This window comes from Lepidochelys kempii, chromosome 16 (genome assembly GCF_965140285.1).
Source record: "Lepidochelys kempii isolate rLepKem1 chromosome 16, rLepKem1.hap1, whole genome shotgun sequence".
Lineage (NCBI taxonomy): Eukaryota > Metazoa > Chordata > Testudines > Cheloniidae > Lepidochelys > Lepidochelys kempii.
In genome coordinates this window covers 13,696,620-13,710,842 of record NC_136395.1, presented here as the reverse complement: position 1 = coordinate 13,710,842, position 14,223 = coordinate 13,696,620, and positions in this window count along the sequence as shown.

Sequence of the window (14,223 nt, the reverse complement as noted above, 5' to 3'; positions counted from 1 at the left end):
ATGATGTCCGTAATCCATAGCTGCCTGTTGCTTGACGTTCAGCTGAGAATGTGCTCCATCTGAGATCAGGTTCCTACCCTCCAGCTACTTGAGATTATAACTCGTTTACACAAAAATGAACTGTTGCAAGACAAATACTCCATTAAGACAATTGAAATAGGCCACATTAGACAGTGCTCCTAAGAGCCTGAGTCTGATGGCTTCACATCAGTAGTGAGCATTGCTTTGCTCCTTCCCCCCCCCACCCCAAGCCCTTGAAATGGGGGTTCCATGAAGGGGAAACATCTCAAGCAAAATCCGTGCTCTGTTTTGACAGCTGGAAGAATCAGTGCCAGTGAGGCCTATGATTGCAGCCAGCCGGCTGACACTGGCAAAGAAGCATTACACAGGAGAATTGAACAGGGGAAGGCAGCCCTGTGTGGGGATGAAGCTGCACCGGCCCCGGAGGAGCTGGCGGTGCTGTAGCATTGGGTCATGCATCATGTCATGCCAAGCACTGAATACCAGGGCTGGGGGCTTTTACTAAGACTGCCAGGGGACCTGCTCAGCTTGCACAGCCATTCCAGAGGGTGCTGTCCATCGCCATCCTCTCAGAATCCCATTACCTCAGGCTCCCGGCACGGTGCTGTTCATCTCCCACCTCTAGGGGGTGCCCTGATTGCACAGCCTTTGTGCATCATGCTATCCATCCCATCTCTAAGGGAGACCTCATGGCACAACTGCCCTGGGATGTGCTGCCCGTTGCCTACTGGCAGTAATTAGCACAGAGCCCCCTGCAGGCAGCTGTGGGCTGTAACATGGCAGGATGGTGACATCCTGCCAGCCATATTGGAAAGGCCAAGTGAATGGTGCTTTACTTTAGTTACATGTTTTTGTTGGGGACACTGGGCATGGCCACTAGGTAACTCGAGGGGTGGAAGACCACAACTGTCGATGAAGCCCCCTCGCACTAGGCCCAAGTGTCCTTGGCCACACCCGGAGGCACTCGCAGCAGCTATGCTGAGGATCTGCAACAATATGTTGCAGAGTCAGACTGCCTGAAACTAAACAAGGCCAAACAGGGCAGATATGGAAGAACAATGCTGAATAAAGCAGCTTTATGTATAGTTTAACAAATGATATAGAGAACAAGGGAACTAGCTGGTAACTGGATTGGCTGGCTATATGGATACTTAGGGCAGCTTGCTATTGGATAAGTATGCTGAAGAAAGGATGTATAAAAGTCTGTGTAACTTCCTGCTCTGTGTGCAGGATTTGCGATTCTAATCTCCCTGTACCTTTTTGAAGCTTCAAATAAACTTTTCTGCTTCTCCACTCCGTTGTGATTATTGGGTGACGCACACCGGGTAACGAACCCCTGCTGTTGTTTTGCCTCTCGGCACTGGGTGCCAGCAACAGCTTTTGGCGTCCCTGGGTGGGCGACGAGGTTGCTATTTAGCCTTGCCCGGACCCCTCCTGGAGGTCAAGGATTGCGGCGAGAACCGACGCCCAGCGCGCACCTGTGAGTTCATCGGGGGCCTCGGAGGAGACGCGATTTGATCGACCCAGGAGGGCACAACAGTGCAACACACTCATATAGTGGAGAAGCAGCTGCAGGCGATGGTGAGGAACCGGTCCCTTGGATAAGGTAGGAACCTTTTGAAATCCGGATTGTATGCTCTGTTGGAACCTGGGGACTCCCAGAGTTACCCTGCAGGTATGGGACAGGGACAGAGCTCGGGGGTTAGGGCACAGTGTATGCTCCTAGAATGCATTCTAGCAAACTGGAAGGTATTTGGTGCAGATCCGATGACTAAGAGTCAATTAAAACGATGCTGTACAGTTGACTGGCCTCAATATCAACTCAAGGACCAGGAGTGGTGGCCACCAGCAGGGTCAATTAATTACAACACGATCCTCCAATTAGTTTTGTTTTGTCAGTGAATGGGTAAATGGAATGAACATTTGTATGCACAAGCGTTTATGGCTTTAAGAGATAGAACAGAGCTGTAATTCTGCAGAGCTGTAATTTGACTCCGACTGGTTCGGTAGTAGCTAATGTTAGTCCCCGGACCCCCACCCCCACTGTAATGGCAGAGCCGATGTCCCCTTCGGCCCCCACTCCCCCACCTTATAAGGGTAGGATGCTTCAGGTTACAGAGATTGCCCCCTCGGTGGGACTCTATCCTTTGATTACCGAGACTGTTGTCGCTTGCCCAAGGGCAGACGGACATTAGGCTACCAGTATGCAAGTTTACACCCATGTGCCATTCAATCCAATAGACCTAGTAGCTTTTAAAACACAGGCTGGGGAATTCTCCATGAGCCCAAGCCAGTTTATTTCAGTCTTTGAGGAGTGCCTCAATAATCACAAGCCGGATTGGGACAACTGTAATATCCTCCTGAGAACTCTGTTGTCTGAGGTGGAGCGGAATCAGGTTACAGCTAAGGCAAGGGGAGCGTCAGCTTTCAAACAAAAGAAAGGAAGCTATCTGTCAAGTCCTTACCCCAAGCACTCATAAACGGCTCAGAGCTTTTCTGTGTATGGCAGGCTTTTGCAGGATATGGATCCCAGAGTTTGGACTGTGGGCTAAACCCCTATACGACTGTGTAAAAGGAGCAGATCATGACCCCTTCTATTGGACCCCAGAGGCTGACAGGACATTTAAAATCTTGAAAAGGAAGTTGATGGAAGCCCCGGCTCTGGTGGCCGGATCTCTCTAAGCCGTTTCAGTTGTATGTACATGAACGAAGGGGGTGGCTCTAGAAGCGCTCACACAGCTGTTAGGAGCATGAAGACGTCCCACGGCTTATTTTTCTAAGCAACTGGATCAGGTTGCAAAGGGTTTGCCAGCATGTTTACGGGCGGTCGCAACTACTGCCCTAGTGCCTGAGGAAGCCGAGAAGCTAACATTGGGAGGGGTTATGCAAATCTAAATTCCCCATATGGTCTGAGCCTTATTGGATGCAAAAGTAGGGCTTTGGCTCACCCAGGCTCGGATTGCTCGGTACCAGGCTAAGCTGTTAGAGAACTCTGAAGTCACCTTACAGCCTTGCCCCTCCCTTAACCCAGCCACCCTCTTGCCAGAAACAGAGGAACAGAAACGTGACTGTTTAGAGATCATAGATGCCCAGTACTCCAGCCGTCCAGATTTAAAGGATGTACCCCTCCCAAATGCAGATTATGAGTGGTACACTGATGGTAGCAGTACTGTAATAGATGGACAAAGGAGGGCGGGTTATGCTGTTGTGACCCTCCATGACACTGTGGAAGCTGAAGGTTTGCCTGCTGGGACCTCTGCCCAGCTTGCCAAACTAATAGCCCTGACCCGTGCACTTGAACTGTCAAAAGGAAAGCGGGTCAACATTTTTACTGATTCAAAGTATGCTTTTGGTGTGCTGCATGCTCATGCTGGCCTATGGAAGCAAAGGGGAATGCTGACAGCCCAAGGCTCCCCAGTCAAGTATGGGCCCCAAATCCTCCGGCTCCTAGAAGCTGTACAACTCCCCTCGGAAGTGGCGGTGGTACATTGTAAAGCCCATCAAAGGGAAGATCAAGATGTGGCCAGAGGTAATGCCCGGACAGATAGAGAGGCTAAGCATGCTGCCACCCTGCCACCCCCTCAGGCTGAGAACGCCCATATGCATGCCCTTATCCCATCAGTAGGGGAGCTTCCAACCGCTCAATACTCTGGGGAGGAGAGACAGCTAACTGACAAACTCGGTCTCCGGGAAAAGGAGGGATGGCTCCATTCCCCGGAAGGGAAGGTCCTCCTACCAAAGGGCCTGATCCGGCCAGTGCTGCAGAAACTACATCAAACCACTCATGCTGGCAGGGAAGCACTTATCCAGCTAATGGGAAAATACTTTATCACTTCCGGACTCCGACCCCTGGCTGCCTAGGGACAAGCAGACTGCTTAGTCTGCCAAAAGAATAACTCCCGACCGGGACATCCTGTGCCACCAGCTGCCCTAGGACCCACTCCGGGCCCCGGACAAGTGTGGCAAATAGACTTTACTGAGTTTCCCCGGACCCAAGGGTTCAAATATCTCCTTGTCATAGTGGATAGATTCAGCGGATGGCCAGAAGCCTTCCCCTGCCGTAACTGCACTGCCAGGACAGTGGCCCTCAAGTTTGTTAAGGAGATCATTCCTCGCTTTGGACTCCCCCTGTGGATGGAATCTGACAACGGGACACATTTCACGTCAAAAATCATTCAAAGCATCTCACATGCCTTACAGGTCCTCTGGAAACTCCATACGCCCTGGAGACCGCAAGCCAGTGGTGTAGTGGAGCGGACCAATCAGACCCTTAAACAGCATCTCTCAAAAGTGTGCCAAGAAGCCTCACTGCGATGGCCTGATGCTTTGCCCCTCATCCTACTCCGTATCCGCGTTCTCCCAAAGGGTAGATTAGGGCTTAGTCCCTTTGAAATTATGTTCGGAAGGGCATGGCCTATGAATGGCAGCCCGGTTCTGTCAGGGGAATGGGAGTTGGGTAATGTTTTTTTGTCACAGTATATGTGTTCCCTGTCTGCTGTTCTCTTGTCTCTTCACAGGTATACCAAGGATTCCCAGCCTCTCCCCTTGGACTCTCTCATCCACTCCTTACGGCCCCGCGACTCCATGCTTGTTCATACCTGGAAAGACGAGCCTCTCCAGGAAAAGTGGAAAGGACCCTATACCGTCCTGCTGATCTCCCATACAGCGGCAAAGATCGAGGGAGACAAGAACTGGATCCATCCCTCTCGTCTGAAGGCAGTACCCGCCCCCTCGTCAGCAGAACCGTGGACCGTCCAACCTGCTGACTCCTCATCTAGTGACGATCTCGGGCTAAAGCTACTGTTTAAAAGACACAAATAGTGGGCACCTTAACGCCAAAATGGGCCCACCCAGGTACTGGAGACCCTGGGTGGGGAAGACTCTGGTGATAATTAATTGGGTAACATTGTTATTCTCTGTATTGGTATTTCCAAACTGTGCATATCGGGAGCATAACTCCTTTGTTTCGCTTGCGCACCATGTTGCTACTTTAACAAACCAGACTGATTGCTGGGTATGTGCTCCGGCTCCACTGTCCCCCAAAACGGGAATGCCCCTTGACATGCTGCCCCTGACCCTAGCAGAATAAGCCGCCAGCAAAGAGCAGGAAAGAACGGACTCGCCGTTCTGAAATAAGACCTCTTTACAGCAAGCCACCTATCAGGACCAGGAGTATTCAGTTGCAGTACTCACTAAGGAAGTATTATGTTTGACCCGAAACCAATCTGATCACTATGGGCGTCCTGTGGGAAACAGCTCCTGTGTTATTACACAGTGGGCTGATGGGTATTGAATAAAGACCAAGAGGGGAGGCCAGCAGTGTGGGTGTAATGGTTCCTCCCCTTTTAGGGAAACTCTTACAAATAATCTTACCACAAAAGAAAGGTTTGGAGATATAACTTGCCGTCCAGTTAATATCTCCAATGTAGCAAGCCAATGGTGGGTTTGTAGTGGTCCCTATGGCAAGTGTAATTTGAACGGCACAATTAGAAATGCCCCCACTTGTACCCAATCAGGAAGATGGGATGCCCCCTTAGGGGCATATGAACTGTTTGGAAAAGCAGCCAAAGCAGCCTTAAATATCCCAGGAATCCCCTTAAGAAACAGTCCTTACTGGGCCCTACAGGGTCACTATTTTGTATGTGGCCAAAAGGCTTACAAGGTGCTGCCAGCCAACTGGACAGGTAGCTGTTATATAGCTCATGAAGTTCCTCATCTGTCAATAACTGCCACACTGCCCAAAAAAAAAGATTAGAAATGCCTGAAATACCTCTGTTGAGACACAAGAAAAGACCCTGCGGCGACTGACTACAGCATTGGAGGGCAATATAAAAAATTCCCTCACAACCGAGAAGCTTGTACGGTGCTCTGTACTGGGAATAGCACCACTGTTTACTGGGCCAGCCATGGCATGCATAGGCCGCTATACTGTAAGGCTGCAAATGGTATTTGAGAAAGTGGCCTTAGAGTTAGAGGACTCGGTTAGTAATTTAGGGTCAGCAGTAAAAACGTTAAATAAAAAGTTTCAGAGTAACAGCCATGTTAGTCTGTATTCGCAAAAAGCTGTAGCTCACGAAAGCTTATGCTCAAATAAATTGGTTAGTCTCTAAGGTGCCACAAGTCCTCCTTTTCTTTTTATTAAATAAAAAGGTACAGCAGCTCAGGACGTTTTCCCTCCAAAACAGGCTGGCTTTGGACTATCTCTTGGCATCCCAAGAAGGGGTTTGTGCCCTCGTCAGGCCCCGATGGTGTGTATATGTAAATGATAGCAGTTATAAAATCTATGAAAAGGTGGTACAGGCTGAGGCTCATGCCCGAGCCGGAGCACATGTTGCCTATACTGCCCCCAAGAGCGATTGGTTGCAAACCTTATTTTCAGGCTGGGGTTTGTCGTTTTAGCTTGGTGGTTTATTTAGCCTGTTATTAAAACTTCTCTTTCCTGTATTGCTTGTATTAATGGTATTATGCTGTGCAGTATTATGTGACAGGGCCCTTTTGCAAAAGTTAATAAGTCATTCTCTTCAGGGCTATCACAAAGTGCTTATGCAAAGTCCTATTGTAAAGAAATAAGTAGCCCAAGTGAGAAAACTCAGAGCCAAGTCTGTTGAGTGTTCTCAAAGGAGGTAGTTGTTGGGGACACTGGGCATGGCCACTAGGTAACTCGAGGGGATGGAAGACCACAAGTGTTGATGAAAGCCCCCTTGCACTAGGCCCAAGTATCCTTGGCCCACCCCCCCACCTGGAGGCACTTGCAGCATTTATGCTGAGGATCTGCAACAATATGTTGCAGAGTCAGACTGCCTGAAACTAAACAAGGCCAAACAGGGCAGATATGGAAAAACAATGCTGAATAAAGCAGCTTTATGTATAGTTTAACAAATGATATAGAGAACAAGGGAACTAGCTAGTAACTGGATTGGCTGGCTATATGGATACTTAGGGCAGCTTGCTATTGGATAAGTATGCTGAAGAAAGGATGTATAAAAGCCTGTCTAACTTCCTGCTCTGTGTGCAGGATTTGCAATTCTAATCTCCCTGTACCTTTTTGAAGCTTCAAATAAACTTTTCTGCTTCTCCACCCCGTTGTGATTATTGAGTGAACCATACCGGGTAACGAACCCCTGCTGTTGTTTTGCCTCTCGGCACTGGGTGCCGGCAACATTTTGTTTTAGAAATTAGCAGCAAGCACCCCTAAACCCAAGCCCTGGGCACAGAGTGCAAAGTGCATATCGCCAAACATCAGCTAATAAATGGGCCGACCCAGCCATAGAGTTATAATTGTCCACAGTCCATTGGCAAGAATAGGGAGGGAGGAAATTGATTACTCTGTTGAGTGAAAAAAAGACACTCCCTTCCTGCAGGACTGACGGGCGGGATTTTATGGCTCCAGAGCCATAATAAAGCCCTTCTGCTCCTCTCAGTTCTCCTGAGTTCTCCTCAAGCGCCCCAGTCAAATGAAGGGCCATTGCAGCAGGTCTAAAGAGCTGGATTTCAGAGCTGAGTGGCCTTGCCAGAGTTTGCCCTACCATCAGCTGCCTCTTTTTTGTAGCAAGGGGGCACCAGCATCTCTGGTGAGCTCAATGGCATGGGGAGAAGGGTGTGACTCTCAGGTAGGAAGGTCTCAAGTCATCTAGAGCTTTATAGGTTAAATCCAACCTCCTGATCGCCACCCAGAGACTCACTGTCAATGAACAGGTCATTGGGACTCTTGCACTTGGGCAAACAGCAGCCCAATCAGACTAGTGAAGGACAAAATTAATTCCCTATTTTAAGCATTGTGCAACTTCAAACTTCTGTCTACAGAGCTATTTTTAGAATGCTAGCCCAGGCCCTGCTAGCCTGGATCTGTTAACTCAGGCTGGGAGGTTCATTTCAATGGGCTGTGTAGATGTACCCCCAGTGGCTATCATTACTCATCGACTTAAGGCCAGAAAGGACCATTCTGAATTGTGGAGACTTTCTGTGCTGCCCATTTATACAGCCCCTGTAAGCAACACTAGAGCTGTGCAGCGTTTGGTATTTCCCGTCCACTAAAAATTTTGGGATTTTGACATTTGTTTTCATTTTGAATTGGAACAATTTCTTAAAAAGAAATTTTCTGATAAACAGAATTTTAAAAAGCAAAACAAAACTTAGCCACGGGGCTGTTTTCTTTTTCTGTCTTTCTTCTGGTTCAAGGTGGCCTGAAATATTGCCCTTCCGTCCCACAAAAAGTGTTTTCAGTTTCAGTTCCCATATTACTGGGTTGGGCCCAACATTAGTTCTGGCGCTGAATTTTCTTGCACTGTAAACTGGTTTTGTTTTGCATTTTAATTTTGTTGCTGGTGAAAAGTGTCAGACTGACAAGCCTGGAACTCTCTACCTACATGACAGCTACAGCATAGGCAATGGCAGTTTACTAATGTGTTTCAATCCTGTCCTAAAGGTCTATCATGTCCCATGGGTTGGGTAATAACGTGAGATGGCTGAATATGTGTAAATCTGAACCAGCTCTTTATTAAGAGAACTACTCACAGAGGTGCTGCAACTGCAGCTAGCGTTCCAGCCATGTGCACACAGGCTGACTTCCTGTTGCTTCATCCAAACTCTCCCCTCCTGCAACCTGTGTTCCTCCATCTAAATTCTGTACAGGTTGCTACAAGAGGGAATACCTCTCAGAGTGAGAGGAGTTCTGTAGTTCTGGTCCATACAGTCCTTGCCTTCAGCCTACAAATTAGTGTTGAATTAGGTGATGCTTTTGTAATGTGGACAGTACTCCATTTGGAAGTGGAGACCACTCCTCAGTTCTTAAAGCCAACATTTAATGTTTCTCTGAAAATATTTTATGAACAAATCAGCCTAGAAATCTCACAGCAGAAGATCTCCAGGACTTCTTGACTACAAAAAGTTCAGAAGTACTTCAAAAACAGCCTTTTATTGAAGTCTGAGCCCAATCACGTATTACTGAGATCAGTGTAATCTTAGCCATTCATTTCACAGTGCACCAGTTGGATCATGCCCTGTGTTTGTATTTCTTCTGCTGCTCACCCCTAGGAAGTGCAGAGCAGCATGGCAAGTGTAACAACAAATTTTTTTCAAGTACCTCCCCCAAAAATCTGGCTGAAATTTAGTTCAAATTCTGGATATTTATTTCAGCCAAGCAACTTCACCTATTCCTAGCAATAGCTGGTGATCGCAAACTCCTCACTGGATTTTCCCTTCCCATTTGTGTCAGACTATGACAGCCATTATGGGTTATTTTTTTTACCAGAGATGGGTCTGAACCAATGCCAGGAACCAAACACACAACCCCACCCCAAAACCATGGAGGAGTTTTTATCCAAACTCTACCACTCAAGCCCATCTGTTGTATCATGAAGGGTAGCCAAGAAAGGATTTTGGTGCAATCCTAATCCAGAAGAGCCAGCCTCAATTGATGGCTAACTAATCCACACAGTAAAATCTTCCATGAAACTAAATGAGGGAATTAGTTCCCAAACTCATCCAATTAAATTAAGCATTAAGGTCAGTGCCCGGGGGAAGCCAGAGAACTAAGGCTGATTGTAGGTCTCTGAGGGACAGTTGGGGCAAGCTCAGTGTTTTGCTGCCAGTTGATGCCTCTGCCAACGTGAAGCACAGTGGCGGCATTAGCAAAACATGGCTTGTGTTGTTCAATTTCATCCCGGTGCATCTGTTTTCATTAGGACTGGGGAATGCTGTTTGACAAGTGTCTTGGAAAGATGGAAAGACTTTTTCTTCACTGCCCCCGCCCACCATCCCCCCCTCTTCCCCGAGGAGCAGAGGGTAATTTGTATACAAGTTGAAATAAAACCCGTTTAACAGATGAAGTCCACAGCTAAAGCCTGTGGACATCAGTGCACTTCAATGAAATTTCTGTGCCTAAACCACATTAGTAGGCAACCGTTGAGATTGGAAAAAGATTAAGCTAGTGAATAGCTGGCAGAGCTGGAGTCAAGATGACAGAGTGGAAATCGGAACGTTCAGCAGAGAGCGAGAGGGGGAGAGAGAGAGAATCCTGGGAATTGGCTTGTAACAGTGCTGTTGACCTCCTCAGTTACTGACCCTCAACTCTCATCCAGCTCCCCTGCTCCAAGAACACCCCTTCCCACTCACATGCCCCAATCTGCCCTGTAAAACAATGAACTAGATCCCATAAGATGACCCTTCCCCACTTGAATATCCCATCTATGCCACCTGACTGGGGACTGATCCAGTGTCCACTGAAGTTAGTCTGAGCCTTTATATTGATTTCAGAGAGTACTGTATCAAGGCCTTCCTGAGCCCACAGATATCTGGTTTCATTTAAAGTGGGGGGTTTGATTATTTGCTCAGGAGGGGGTTTGTGGATTTTGGGGGGGGGGTCAATTTTATTTTTCAGCAGCAGAGACACCCCCAGAGTGAGGTGAATGTTGGGAATCAGGCAGAAGGAAATCTGGCTGTTTAAATTTCTCATTGTAGATGGGTACACTCAGTAAGCAGTACTGCGCAGCCGAGAATGTGTTCGCATCAGCATGTTCAAGAGTCTGGATTGTTTCACAGGCAACATCACCATTTTAAAAGGGCTCCAGAGGAGGCCCCAGCAATTACAGGCTCATTAACCTAACTTCAATACTGGGAAACTGGTTGAAACTGTCATAAAGAAGAGAATTGTCAGACACATCGATTAACATAATTTGTTGGGGAATAATCAATATGTTTTTTTGTAAAGGGAAATCATGTCTCACCAATCTACTAGAATTCTTTGAGGGGGTCAACAAGCATGTGAACAAGGGGGATCCAGTGGATATAGTGTATTTAGATTTTCAGAAAGCCTTTGACAAGATCCCTCAGTAAAGGCTCTTAAGCAAAGTAAGCAGTCATGGGATAAGAGGAAGGGTTCTCTCATGGATTGGTAACTGGTTAACAGATAGGAAACAAAGGGTAGAAATAAATGGTCAGTTTTCAGAATGCAGAGAGGTAAATAATGGTATTCCCCAGGGGTCTGTACTGGGCCCAGTACTATTTAATATATTCATAAATGATCTGGAAAAGGGGGTGAACAGTAAAATGGCAAAATTTGCAGACACTGCAAAATTACTCAAGATAGTTAAATCCAAAGCAAACTGTGAAAAGTTACAACGGGACTTCACAAAACTGGGTGACTGAGCAATAAAATGGCAGATAAAATTAGTGTTGATAAGTGCAAAGAAATCTACATTAGAAAAAATAATCCCAATAATCCCCAAAATGATGGGGTCTAAATGAGTGTTACCACTCAAGAAAGAGATCTTGCAATCATTGTTGGTAATTCCCTAAAAACATCTACTCAATCTGCAGTGGAAGCCAAAAAAAGCTAACAAAATGTTAGGAACCATTAGGAAAGGGACGGATAATAAAACAGAAAAATATCATAATGCCACTATATAAATCCATGATACGCCCACACCTTGAATACTGAGTGCAGTTCCGGTTGTTTCATCTCAAAAAAGATAGATTAGAATTGGAAAAGGTTCAGAGAAGGGCAACAAAAATGATTAAGGGTTTGGAACCAGCTTTCCTACGAGGAGCCATTAAAAAGACTTCTAAGCTGAACAGCCCCAAAGAGAAGACTGAGGGAGGATACGATCAAATTAGGGAGATGGTGGAATCTCCTTCCTTAGAAGTTTTTAAGGTCAGGCTTGACAAAGCCCTGGCTGGGATGATTTAATTGGGGATGGGTCCTGCTTTTGAGCAGGGGGTTGGACTAGATGACCTCCTGAGGTCCCTTCCAACCCAGATATTCTATGATTCTATGATAACGCTTATAAAATCATAAATGATGTGGACAAAGTCAACAGGGAAGTGTTAGGTACCCCACCACATAACACAAGAACTAGGGGGTCACACAATGAAATTAAAATAGGCAGCAGGTTTAAAACAAACAAAAGAAAGTACTTCTTCACACAATACACAGTCAACCTGTGGAACTGGTTGCCAGGGGATGTTGTGAAAGCCGAAAGTATAACTAGGTACAAAAAAAGAAAAGGAGTACTTGTGGCACCTTAGAGATTAACAAATTTATTTGAGCATAAGCTTTCATGAGCTAAAAAGAATTAGATAAATTTATGGATAGGTCCATTAATGGAGGATGGTCAGAGATGCAACCCCATCCTCCAGGTGTCCATAAACCTCCAATTGCCAGAAGGTGGGATTGGATGAGAGGAGATTTATCACACCAAAGTGCCCTGCTCTTTTCATTGCCACTAGCATCTGGCAGTGGCCACCGTCAGTAGTATACTGGGCTAGATGGACCATTGGACTTACCCAGGATGGCCATTCTTATGTTAAATAATCAAAATAACATTTAAAATAATTTTCTTTTTACTGGATTCTCTCTTATTTTAAATGGAATAATAGTAAGTAATACATTGTTTTAAAGATTTTTTTTTAAGCTGGATATTTTGACTATTCATTGAAAAACCAACATTTTTTTCAATTCTTGGCAACTGAAACATGATTTTTTTGGGAAATGGGCTTAATGAAACTTTGAAAAATCAAAGCCAATGAATGTCACTGGGAGATTTAAGCATCATTTTTGCCTTCATAAATCTCCCTGTTATTGCCCATGAGCCACAGCTCTCCATCCGTAAGAGGAGGAGAATATTTCTTTCCCACACAACGGCTGGGTGGATAAACTCATGAATGTTTGTGAAGTTCAGATATCATGTGGGGGGGCAACAAATGTAGCTAGAGAGCTCCAATGATAAACATAAGGGTCCAGGTGCAAAGTTTGAATCCTAGTTTGCATCTCATTCCATCATAAATTCTGAGCCCATATCTAGGAAAACAACAATACACTTCTATTTGATTTGACTTTATGTGTTGCAAGCTGGATACAGAAGAACTTTCTCTGCTCTGTGTTTGCTAATTTACACATCTCCTACTTGAAATGGGAACTATCAGTGCTTGGTGCTAATGGATTATAAAGGTGTCTTCCTTTCACTGTTGCTTCTGTAAATAATCACATGACCCCCATGGTGCATTGGGAAAGAGGGAGTTGAGAGGGGGACTACTTTTCCTCTTCCTCCAGCACTGGAAGAACACTGTTCTCCAAATTCTAGGTAGAAGCAGAGGCTCTAACCTGTTCTACACTGAGACAAATAGACCCTGCACTTAGAGTTCAGGCTGAACAATCAAATGGGACATGCTGACAGTTTACAGTGAAAAAGAAAATAGTAAAAACCCTGAAAGAAAACCAAAACTCAGTCCAAACGCCAAGCCTGAAGGGTTGTGACGGCAGAGGATGGAACCAGCAGTGCTAGGATACATTGTATGCTCTATACAACAGCGTGGGCCTGTCATATAGCCTTTGATCTCCCAACCAAGCAGGAGCTTAGAAAACAAAGAGTGTTGGCAAACTCCACCACAGCCTCAGATGGCCGCTTTGTGGTTCTCCCTGATCTTTAAAGGGGAAGGAAGCCATTTTCTCTCTCTCTCTCTCATGTGCAGCCAGGCTTGGCTGCTATTGCAACAAATTATCACCCCTACAAAGAGACAAAGGAACTTTTCACAAGGACTGCCTTGTCCCTTCACTGTTTCTCCAGCTAGAGCCGGTTCAATGTCAGACCTGTATCTCTGCATCTTTCTATCTGGTTATCTTTTGTCCTTTCAGTAAATGCATCTCTCTCTCCCCCTCTGTCTGTCCCCCCCACACAATAGCTGCTCTTTCTGCTGATTCCATCTCCACTCCTCTTCAGGTGGGATCAGAAATTATCAGGAAGGGTGGAAGTTACCTGAGGCTTTTCTGACAGACATATTGATAGTAACCAAACTCTGCAGCCCTGGATTCCACTCTTGAATAGAGATCTTTACTTGGGGTTAGATTTTGGCTTGGACTATGTGTTTACACATGGGAGTAATGAGCCCTGCCATTAAGTCCCTGTGTAGACTACCCAGACCTTGGGTCTAGGAGCATGAGACTAAGCACTTATATCCTCCCTGAAGCAAGTGAGAGGTGAGTGGATGAGAAGGGACAGGAGTTGGTCAGAGCCTTGACTCCACTCCATTCCATAGCTGACTTACTGGCCAGAGTAGCTGCTCCCTATAGCTTGCCTTTACCAGCATGGAACTTAGAGGGAGGAGCACAGGTTGCAGGAAGGACAAGTTTTGAGGTGGCACCAGATAGTCCGTCTGTGTGCACATGACTGGAATGCTAACTGCAGTTGCAAATAAATAGTAAATAGT